Source organism: Triticum aestivum, chromosome 4D (genome assembly GCF_018294505.1).
Source record: "Triticum aestivum cultivar Chinese Spring chromosome 4D, IWGSC CS RefSeq v2.1, whole genome shotgun sequence".
Classification (NCBI taxonomy): Eukaryota; Viridiplantae; Streptophyta; class Magnoliopsida; order Poales; family Poaceae; genus Triticum; species Triticum aestivum.
Genome location: NC_057805.1, coordinates 494,452,938 through 494,465,799, shown reverse-complemented (window position 1 = coordinate 494,465,799; position 12,862 = coordinate 494,452,938).

Below are 12,862 nucleotides of genomic sequence, written 5' to 3'. Positions count from 1 at the left end.
CCCTCTGGTTCATGGACTCCATGGTGTCGGAGGGGCAGGATCCCCTCTGAGATTGGATCTCCCTCTCTGTTCTCTTCTGTTCCGTGTTCTTGTTTTCTAGACGAAAACCGTTTCTTATATTCCCGGAGATCCGTAACTCTGATTGCGCTGAGATTTTAACACGATTTTTTTCCAGATATAAGCTTCCTTGCACCCGAAGTAAAGCTCCAACCGACGTATGAGGTGAACACAACCCACCACGACGCGCCTAGGTCCTGGGGCACGCCCAGGTGTCTTGTGATGGTCGTGGGCCCCGTTTGCATTGATTCCAAGTCCCAAAAATCACATCTATTCCAAAATAATTTTTCGTAATTTTTTATCGCATTTGGACTTTGTTTGATATGGATATTCTGCGAAACAAAAACACATGCAACAAACAGGAACTGGCACTGGGCACTGGATCAATAGGTTAGTCCAATAAATCATATAAAATGTTGCCAAAATATGTGAAAGTTGTATAATATTGGCATGAAACAATCAAAAAATTTAGATATGATGGAGACGTATCAGCATCCCCAAGCTTAATTCCTACTCGTCCTCGAGTAGGTAAATGATAAAAAAGATAATTTTTGATGTGGAATGCTACCTAGCATAATCTTGATCATATATCTAATCATTGGCATGAATATTAAGACATAAGTGATTTAAAGCAATAGTCTATAATTTGATATAAAGACATTAATACTCAGGCATCCCAACAAATAATCGTGTCTTTCAAAATATCAATGCTAAAGAAAGCTATCCCTACAAAATCATATAGTCTTGTCATGCTCTGTCTTCTCGACACAAAGTATTTATCATGCACAACCCCGAGGACAAGCCGAGCAATTGGTTCATCCTTTTTAACGCGCTTCAGCTTTTTCAACCCTCGCGCAATACATGAGCGCAAGCCATGGATATAGCACTATGGGTGGAATAGAGTATGATGATAGGGGTAAATATAAAGAACACAAAAAAGTAAGAAAGTCTCACATCGACGCGCCTAACCAACGGGCTATGGAGATGCCCATCAATTGATATCAATGCGGGGAGTAGGGACTGCCATGCAACAAATGCACTAAGAGCTATAAGTGTATGAAAGCTCAATATGAAAACTAAGTGGGTGTTCATCTAACTATATAATAAAAAATGACCACTAGTATATGAAAGTGACAACATAGGAGACTCTCTATATGAAAAACATGGTGCTACTTTCAAGCATAAGTGTGGTGTTAGCATGCCCCTTCTCTCTTTGTGTTTTTTTTTATTTTTTTCTTCTTTTTTTCCTTTTTTTCTCTCTTTGTCCGGAGTCTCATCCCGACTTGTGTGTGTGGGGGGGGGGTCATAGTCTCCATTATTCTTTCCTCACTGGGGCAATGCTCTAATAATGAAAATTGATGATCATCACACTTCTATTTACTTACAACTCAATATTACAAGTCGATACCTATAACAAAATATGACTCTATATGAATGCCTCTGGAAGTGTACCAGGATGTGCAATGATCTAGCATAACATGTATAAAAAATGATGAACGGTGGCTGAGCCACAACTACTATGTCAGCTATATGATCATGCAAAGCAATATGACAATGAATGCTCAAGTCATCAAAACGGAAGCGGTGGAAGTTGCATGGCAATATATCTCGGAATGGCTATGGAAAGGCCATAATAGGTAGGTATGGTGGCTGCTTTCAGGAAGATATAATGAGGCTTATGTGTGATAGAGCATATCATATCACGGGGTTTGGATGCACCGCCGAACTTTGCACCGACTCTCGAGGTGAGAAAGGGCAATGCACGGCACCGTAGAGGCTAGCAAATTGCGGAAAGGTAAGAGTGCGTATAATCCATGCACTCACATTAGTCATAAAGAACTCATATACATATTGCAAAAGTTCATTAGCCCTCGAAGCAAAGTACTACTACGCATGCCCCTAGGGGGATAGATTGGTAGGAAAAGACCATCGCTCGTCCCCGACCGCCACTCATAAGGAAGACAATCAATAATAAATCATGCTCCAACTTCATAGCATAACAAGAGACTACGCATTCATGCTTCGGTAATCACAAACCTTAACCCCAATATTCATACTAACCACAACCGTTTACTAGTACCTCCCACATATTATCATCTCTATATCGCAAAACTATTTCAAGGAATCAAACATATCATATTTAGTGATCCCCAAGTTTTATGTAGGATTTTACGACTAACCGTGCAAATGACCAATTCTTGTTGACTCTCTAAATAGATATAAGTGAAGCATGAGAGTTTTAATTCTTTCTACAAAGACCATGCTCTAATGAATATAAGTGAAGCAAAAGAGCATTCTACGAATAACGGTGTGAACAGAAACAGGCAATCCAAACTTCAAATGATACAAGTGAAGCACATGAAGCATTCTATAAAGCCATACTCAAAAGATATAAGTGAAGTGCAATGAGCATTCTATAAATCAACCATGGACTGTCTCATACCAGCATGGTGCATAAAAGAAAAGTGAAAACTAAACACCAAAAGACGCTCCAAGATTTACACATATCACATGAACGAAATGAAAACATAGCGATTCTTGTTGAAGAAAGATGGGATGCCTTCCGGGGCATCCCCAAGCTTAGACACTTGAGTCTCCTTGGATATTTACTTGGGGTTCCTTGGGCATCCCCAAGCTTGAGCTCTTGCCTCTCCTCCTTCTCCTCATATCGAGACCTCCTCGATCTTTGATCACTTCATCCACACAAAACTCAACACAAACCTCGTGATATCCGTTAGTATAATAATGCAAATCACTACTTTAAGTACTGTTGCAAACCAATTCATATTTTGTGTTTGCACTGTAGCTACTGTAATATAACTTTTTCATGGCTCATACCACCGATACAATCGATAGTTTCATCAAAATGAGCAAAACAATGCATCAAAAATAGAATTTGTCAAAAACAAGACAGTCTGTAGCAATCTGAACATTAATCATACTTTTGTAAATATTTAAATTCTGAAAACTTAGGACGAAATAAAAAAATGCATAGAAGTACCATGTAAAAATTTCCGAAACTTTTGGCACTGTAGTAAAAAATGAAAATTCACGCGCTACAGTCAAAGTATCTATTTTACACTGCACATACTAACAAGCAATCTAATCATCCTAAAGGCAAATCTTGGCACATTATTTTTATAATACAATGGATTTGTACAAGGGTATAATATTTTTCTAAGAATCTTCATGAAAAAATCTACATTGTTTCCATGAGCATCAACACAAGTGTTGAAGGTCGACCCTCACTTCTCCAATGCATAACTTCCAATTGCTTCTATTTTGTAAAATAGTTTTTAAGTTCCCCTCTATATTTTTTGTTTTTAAACTTTATAAAAGCACTCAACAGAATAAAATGACTTCCTAAAACTTCTGGGTTGTCTCCCTGGCAGCGCTTTCTTTAAACGGTCATTAAGCTAGGCATAAAGTGCTCAAGTAATGGATCCATCCGGATCCCAAGGTATATCAAAGCCAAATTTAATTAACAATGATTTATAATTTAGTAGTGAGCACAAAGAAACATATATCATGCAATGACAAGGTATAACTCTCTTCATATGCATCGGCATGTCATAAAAGAACAATTCATGCACATCAAGTAAAGGCCAATACATAACATAAGCAGTTTCTTGCAATTTTATCATGTTGGACACATAGAGAGGCGGAGATGTAGTTCCTCTCTCATAATAATTGCAAGTAGGAGCAGCAAGCACATGCATATTATATTCATCAAAATCATCATGTGCAATGGTAAAAGGCAACCCATCAATGTAATCCTTAATAGTTGCAAACTTCTCCGATATAGTGTACTTGGGAGAATTCAAAAAGATAATAGGACTATCATGCATGGGTGCAATAGCAACAATTCCATTCTTAACATAAGAAACTATAGCAAGTTCATCTCCATAGGCATAATTCATATTAGCATCTTGGCCACAACCATAGCCAGTATCAATTTCATCAAAAAGGGATATTTCAAAAGAATCAACGGGATCATAGCAATTTTCATAACAATCATCCTTCGGTAAGAACGAAGGGACATTAAACAATGTATGAGTTGAAGAGTTACTATCATTAGAAGGTGGACACGGGTAGCTAGTCCGCTCTTCCTCCTTTTGTTCTTCACTCTCCTCATCATCTTTTTCATCCAATGAGCTCACACTTTCATCAATTCCTTCTTCCATAGACTGCTACAAAATATTAGAATCTTCTTGGACTGCGGATACTTTCTCAATAAATTCATCAATATCGGAATTGTAATTATAATTCTCATAGCAATATTTAAGTATAGCAAAATTTTCAGGTCTATAAACATCATCATCAAAAGCTTCATACTTTTCAAACAAAGATTCAATTTCATAAGCACCCTTAAAAGCAACAAATTCTTCTACTCATTCCACATCATAGTAATCATATCTACCATTAGCATAAGAAGCTAAGGTTTCATTATCATTAAATTTAAATGAAAAAGGGAAGGTGTGGAGCTTTCATCCTAGAGCAACAAGTATAATCATATCTAGAGCATAAATTCCAAGCATACCAATGCAACATATCAACTTGATCCCATAAGATGTTCCTTTTTGTGTCAAGCGATAAGCCCTAAAGTATTCACACTGATCCAACGTGTCTCCCATTATCATGTTGAATGGGGTTTTCTCAAGATTATCAAAGTAGTGCATAATATTTTTCACATAGCGAGCATCGAGGGTTTTAGGAGGTTCCCCATCTCCGTGAGTAGCAAGTACCACTAAATTTTTTGGTGTTTCGTGTTCCATATCCATAACTAAATATAGGGAACAACTTAGAACAAAAAATAAAAACTACTTAGTGATAAAGCAAACAAGCACACACGAGAATACTCACGCCACGCTATTGCTCCCCGGTAACGGCGCCAGAAAAAGATCTTGATAACCCACAAGTATAGGGGATTGTTAGTAGCCTTTTTAGATAAATAAGAGTGTCGAAACCAACGAGGAGCTAAAGGCAGAACAAATATTCCCTCAAGTTCTATCGACCACCGATACAACGCTACGCACACTTAACATTTGCTTTACCTAGAATAAGTATGAAACTATTTTGCAAGAATAAAACTATGAGTACTTTGCGAGAATAAAAATATGAATAAATTGCAAGGTAATAAAAGTAGATAGCTTTTGTCAAACAAGAGAGTCATTTGTCCCTAGGCAATCGATAACTAGACCGGCAATCATTCTTGCAATGTTATATGAGGGAGAGGCATGAGCTAACATACTTTCTCTACTTGGATCATATGCACTTATGATTGGAACTCTAGCAAGCATCCGCAACTACTAAAGATCATTAAGGTCGTAAAAACCAACCATAGCATTAAGTATCAAGTCCTCTTTACTCCCATATGCAACAACCCACTTATCCGTGTTTAGGCTTCTGTCACTCCCGCAACCGACAATACACGAATCATGAACATATTGCAACACCCTACAACGGGAACCCCTCACGTTTGCGCACTGTAGGACATTACCATAATAAAATATACACTTATACCAACCACGATCATCAATTAGCCCATAGGACAAAATGGATCTACTCAGACATCATAGGATAACCACATATCATTGGGAAATATATATAGTGTTGAGCACCATGTCTAAGTAGAGATTACAGCGGGGAGAAGGGTTGTTACACCGCTGCATGGAGGGGGAGTGAGTTGGTGTAGACAGCGGCGAAATTGTTAGTGTAGATTGCCGTCATGATGATTGCCCCGGCGGTGTTCCGGCGCCACCGGGAGGGAGGGGAGAGAGCCCCCTACTTCTTCTTATTCTTCCTTGGCCTCCCCCCTAGATGGGAGGAGAGTTCCCCCTTGGTCCATGGCCTCCATGGCGGCGGAGGGGCAGGAGCCCCTCCGAGATTGGATCTCCCTCTTTGTTCTCTTCTGTGTCGCGTTCATGTTTTCTAGCCAAAAACCATTTCTTATGTTCCTGGAGATTCGTAACTCCGATTGCGCTCAGATTTTAACACGGTTCTTTTTATATAAGCTTCCTTGCGCCTGAAGTAAAGCTTTAACCGACGTACGAGGTGAGCACAACCCACCACGGCGCGCCTGGGCCCTAGGCGCGCCCAGGTGTCTTGTGGAGGCTGTGGGCCCCCATTTATGTTGATTCCAAGTCCCAAAAATCACATATATTCCAAAATAATTCTCCATAATTTTTTATCGCGTTTGGACTTTGTTTGATATGGATATTCTGCGAAACAAAAAACATGCAACAAACAGGAACTGCCACTGGGCACTGGATCAATAGGTTAGTCCAATAAATCATATAAATTGCTGCCAAAAATATGTGAAAGTTGTATAATATTGGCATGAAACAATCAAAAATTATAGATACGACGGAGACGTATCAAGCACAAGATGATTTTAAGACCAATTTCGGATTGGCACGAAAAAAATTTGATTTAGTTCGGATGCAAAGTTTTTACTAAAGTTTTTTCATTTTCTAAGCTTATGGCACTTTTAACCTATTTGTGTGTCTCTAGCATAAGTCTCGCAGTACAACACCGGACGCCTTTAAAGCATCGGCAACATCAACAGGGGGTGCGACTAGAACCGGACCCACCAAAAGCCAAGGCACTCTATGGAGACCTCGGTAAAATGTTCTCGGATATTGCTTTATATGCATCGGTTTCAAATTGTGTCTTCAGTCAATAGTTGGGTTGCCCGGCTTCTGTGCTTGCATCCTATGTTCCGCTTTGTTCGACTAGGTGTGCAAAGGGAGAACCACTGTGATTGTTCTTCCAGTTCAAATTGTAATCACCTTAGTTGAGAAAGCCGAATACTAACTTGCACAATGAGCGTAAACTGGTCAGCGATCCGATGGTTGTGTCAAACTATAGATCGATAGACGTTACCTCGTGTTAAACGATGGGCCTTTCATAAAATTGGCCGAAGTGTTAATGGCTCGACCTCGGTTGACGTCGAACACTAACCGGGGGCTAGTAACTGGCCTCCCAACTTTAAGCTCCTATGACTAAGCGAAAGTTATAAATCCTGCATATCTGATTGCCTCATTTCCGCTAACACAACCGCCTCCGGGCACCGAGATGTCGGCTGAGGGTTGTCTTGTTATTGCGGAAACACCCTGCGTAGCATCTACAAAGGGATGGAAGCCGACGATGGGTCACTTCCAAGTTATGAACGGTCGCACTGGAGTCAATATAAACATATCAGACCAATCAAAATGTCTAATAAACTGTATCGGGGGCTCCTTGAGGCACCTCGGCACGGTTACCTTGGGACTCCTGAAGAGCCCAATATACCCTCAGCATTTGTATTTAATATACGAGTGCTACATTCTCATAAATCGTTATAAAGCCACAATTTGCATCAATTTGACTTGAGATCTGGCCAAGCTGGGTTGCCTGGCTCCTGTGCTTGCCCCCTACATTCCTGATTGTTCGGCTAGGGGGTAAAGGGAGCACCTCTGTGATTGATACTACCGGGTTATCCGGGTTAGTACCTCGGATTGGGTGAAGCCGAAAGCCAGCGATCTCAAGAATATAATTGGTCGGCAACTACGGAAGTGAAAATCTCAGGTTTTTAATGCCAAATACATTGGGAATTTCTCCCGAATTGATCTTCACTATTTTTCTCCCACTTAGATCGGAGGTGAAGTTACATAATCCTGCTTAGCATGAAAATCCAAAGAAAGGAACCGATAGCGGGACTATTTTCTTTGGAAGATGTTTCTTACGTTAAATAGTAATATAACATATCTCTCTCTCTCTCTGGGTACATTTGTTTATAAAACCGTATGGCTGGATTGCCTTGTTTTCCATAAATATTTGCCCTTATAACGACTTTATAAAGTAGGAAAACACTCCTCGGCTACTGGCCGAGGAGGTTGAAACCGATGGTCGGTTAACAAAGTCTGTACAATGTTGATCCGAGCATTAATGATGTAAAGTACTTTGGTACATAGAATCATAACACATACTGGACAAAGTTCATTTACTTCAAGTCGTCTATTAGAAATTCGAGGGCACAGTCTTGTTGAGACAGCCGAGCATCCCGAATTTAATTTTGTGTCAAACGAATATCGATCCTTAATTCGGCCACCCGTGTACAAATTAAGGCTCAGAGGCTACCGTATTGACGATTCAATGCAGAAAATTCAAAGTGCAAAATAGTTTTCGAGGAGATTACGATCCTCGGTTTGGTCGGCCGGACCCAACCTAAGTCTCAGGGACTATGCACACCGTGTTTCTATTCCTCTGTATGCTGTCGAGCTAGGAGTTGATCCTCAGGCCAATTTCACGAATCGACCCGAGTCTTAGAGGCTACTGGGATCAGCGGTTTCATGTTTTCCTTCATGTGCATCTCGGATTTTAGGCCAACACACACCTTGAGGGCTACTGACTATATATCTCGGCAGGGAATAAATTGCACCAATCAAAAAAAATTGCAAAAAATCAGCCCAAGCCTGAGGTGGTGCATCACCTCGGAAGCAGTCCGGCGTAAAGCTCAGATACAAGTGGCTGGCTCCATAGAGAGCATTTGCGGCATTAATCTCGGCTGAACTCCTTCAACTTTTTCAAGCCAAGGTGATATATGACACCTCGGATGCAGACCGGCGTAGAGCTCGGCTGCAAAAAGATACCTCGAGTGCGGTTCGACGATGGACCTCGGACGCAAGAGGACACTGCTGCACAGGAGAAACTTTGAACTTGAGGTGCGGCGTAAAAATAACAAGGCATTGATAAAGGCCAAGCATTTAAAGGGGTTCCTCGGACGCCTAACGTACAAACTCCTGGATGCCCGACGGGTAAACTCTTCGGATACACCTCGGCGATTGTCAAGATCAGAGATGGGGAAACTTGTTGAACCTGCTTTCAAGACCGATGACCGAAGACGTAGAACAACTTGGAAGAACCGAGGAGCGTCCCCAACTTGAAGACCGATTCCCGAGGTGCCTGATGGTGTCCTGGACTAGGGGGTACTCACCACGTCATCTACCGACCGGTTGGGTTGGGCCGAGGACCCCCATGGCGGTTCACTAATGGGCCACTTCGGGCAGCCAATGTCGTATACAAGGAGGACTCCACAAGACTTCGCGCCCAAGCCGAGGACTCTCCTAAACCCTAGGACTCTGGTGCATTATATAAACCGAGGCTGGGCTAGTCAATAGATCAACACATATTCATTAGAACAATCTCGTGGTAGATGCATGTACTCTGTACTATACCCATATCAATACAATGAAAAGCAGGACGTAGGATATTATCACTTCGAGAGAGCCCAAACCTGGGTAAAATCCTGTGTCCATGTTACCATCGCTCCAAGACACCTAGCTTAGGACCCCTGCTACGAGATATGCCAGGTTTCACACCGACAGTGCCCGAGCGAAGAGCTCGGCTTGATGAAGTGGCGACACTTCATGGTCGATGTGGCGAGGCGAAGCCGCCGGTCCAGCTAACGTGACGAAGCTGGTCGGCTAGTTTCGTGGTTTTGTCACGTCAGATGTCCTCATGAAAGTACTTAGTCATGAGGCCATCACTGGTGCGCGTCGGTCCTAAACAAACGGTTTTTAACCCCTTTCTGCGACGGCATCTGGAACCGTCGCCAAGTGAGTGTGGGCGATAGGGGGGTCCTTCCCACACGACCCAGAAACCGTCGGGGATATGCCCTCCTGGCACACACGTTCGGCAAAATGAGGTCGTGTGCGACCGGCGAGCGCTCAAATACGGAAATATGTACAGTATAGCTAAAAATACAATTATACGGCGAAACTGTTTCCGGTCGCAAGTACATCCCACACAGTCAGTCCCCACTAAATGTTTCCATTCGTATGTACATCCAGCACAGTCGCTCCAAGGAAAACGTTTGCGCAAGGTGGCGTAACGCAAACAGTTTTGAAGAGAATGTCATGTGTGATTGTTCATTGATCCAAGACGGTTTGTTCCTAGAAACTGTGTGCGTTGCCTGAGGTCATCGCCCATGGTGGTTTCTCATTAACCGTTTGCAATAGGAAAACCCAATTAGCAAGCTAATTGGCCAATTAGCGGGCTAATTGCCCTATTATTAATAATCCGTTTACTAATCTAATTGACATTCATTTTAAGCACATAATATATTCCATTTCCATATTAAGGATGCAGGATTTCATAATTGAAATACATCAGAGTGCAACATGATATAGCTTCAACACTCAGCTACCCCATTACACAACTGCACCAGCAGCAAGTTTCACATGCAACATCTAGAACCTTTCGAAATTAGCATCTTAGACGTTACATAGAGAGATGCATCTCATCTGGAAAACTGCTGAAGCGGAAGGCGAATATTGAGCCTTCATTCATGTTGAAGGTCTTTGCAACTTTAGGCCAGTGCCTATGGATGATTGACCGTCCATCCTTCGACCTCTTCCGGAACACTTCAATATTGAACCGTGGGTGTTGTATGAAAATTTTCCTCGCCTCCTGACCATAAAGGTGGTTTGAGAGGTAACCATTAGTGAAGCCTGAAAACAAGGATGTGCATAAATATCTTCTCTATATTGGAAATGGGGCAAAGGAATACAAAAAGGCAAGGTATAATAGTTAGTACCATCTTGTAAACCTCAGTGCATCCCATTGTTTCCCTGCAACACATATAAGGTAGTTAGTCATCAGGTTAAGTAAGGGTTCACATGCTATCAGTAAAATATGTTGATGATAAATAAGCACATTGCAGATTCATCAGATTAATTCAAGCCACATGGAAAACCCATTTATCCAAACCAAGCATGATTAAGAACTATGAAATATAGCACTTGTATATGTTTCTCATGTATTAAGTGCAGCCAAATTCGATTTATTCCTCACATGGTATACAATAACAGAATGCAGCCATAGCAATCGAACATCGCATTGCAGAATTAAACCAAGCAGTTAACTAAACACCACAACAAATGAACCAAACGTTAACTGAGCACCACATTGCACAATGTAACAAACTCCTAATAAAAGATCACACAGTTAACCAAACCATGCATGATTAGCAACTTGGAAATATAGCAATTGTATTTGTTTCTCATGTATTTAGTACAACCAAATTCGATTTATTCCTCACATGGTATACAATAACAGAATGCAGCCACAACAATTGAACATCGCATTGCAGAATTGAACCAAGCGGTTAACTAAACACCACAACAAGTGAACCAAGCCACAACAAATGAACCAAGTAGTTAAGTAAATACCAATTGAACAATATAACATACTCCTAATAGAAGATCAGACAGTTAACCAAACCAAGCATGCTTAACATCTTGGAAATATTACACACTGAAGAATTGAACCAAGCAGTTAATTGAACACCACATTGCACGACATATAGAACATATACACTATAGCAGAAGATTGCATGGTAAAAGTAGACAGCACAATTCACTAGAATTTGTTAAGGAAAGGCTGTAGCTAGCAAACTGAACATGGGTCCTTATAGTGAGCTAATAAGACAAGCTACTCCTCATTGTCGGAGATATCGATGATGATTGGCTCCTTGGACATGGAAGAGGGCGAGGCCTCCGCATCGTGGGTGCCCTCGTTGTAGTGGTGAGTTGCCTGAGCCGCTCCGGGCACCAACCTGCTGGCTCTCGAGATGAGGTAAGCACGTGCACGCTAAGAAAACACCTTGTAGTCTTTGTTGAAGGCATCGATGGTGGCCTCGAGAAAACGCCACAAACTATCATTTAAAGCAACCAACCGCGCCGAGCCATCGGCGCGCGAGGCGTCAACGGTGGCCTCGACGGCGAGGTGCTCCTCCAAGATCTGGGGGTCGGCACGAATGGCAGCCATCGCTACCTCATCCGCGCGTGTGGCCGCGATTTGCTTCTCCGCTGCCAAATGCTCCTTGAGGTCCTGGCTATACCACGTGCACCATGGCTTAGGCCAACGCTTATTTGGTGGAGGGGTCGATGATTTGGGTGGAAGGTGTCGTGCTCGCACCGACGGTTGGGGCATGTGGGATGTGGAAGGAGGAGGAGGATGGGGTCGCGTGTGGATTACCTGCCTAGATAGGCGAGGCCGAGCAGCGTGAAGGAGGGTCGCCGGCGAGGAGGCGGCAGCGCTGCAAGCAAGGAGTGAAGGTTTCAACTTGGAAAGGAAGGCGGAAAGAGGGGAAATGTGGCTTTTGGTAAGCGGGAGGGGGCGGGGAGGTAGATATTTCCGCAGAAGCCGAAAATTTGCAATCGCTTCAGCCAAAAAACTGGCGCGCAAAGTGTCATTAGACACGGTCCCTTATTCAGACACGGTCCAAAGATATTTTGTGCTGCATCTCACACGGTTGGTTATAATAAACTGTGTGGGATCTAATTGATTTTTGGTCTTGATTTGAATTACATAATGGGGTCACGGTGGCCATGGACGGTGTTTGAATTGCTAGACCTTTTATCTGCAGTGATCATAAAAGAATTGGAATTATTCAGGGTTCGTTTTGACATTTTTATGCATTAAGTGAGTTTTCAATGCATTTATGTGCATAATTCAAATTTGAACTACATGCACATGCTCCAGTGCATATAAATTTGTTGAAAAATCAAATCTTTGTCCTTGGGTGCATGCTTAGTTCCCATACATGAAATGGAAGGAATTTCAAACACCATGGCACCGTTGATTGCCGACAAAACACTGAGATGCCTGGTTTTTAAATTCTGGTAAATCCAAAACTCGTCTGAAATTCATGAAATTTGGCATGCTATCATGGAGCGGCATCAACATGCCGTGGAACAAATTTTGTCCCATTTGGGGCAGGCTTGGGTATATTCTTCTCACAAACCGGAGCTTCTCACAA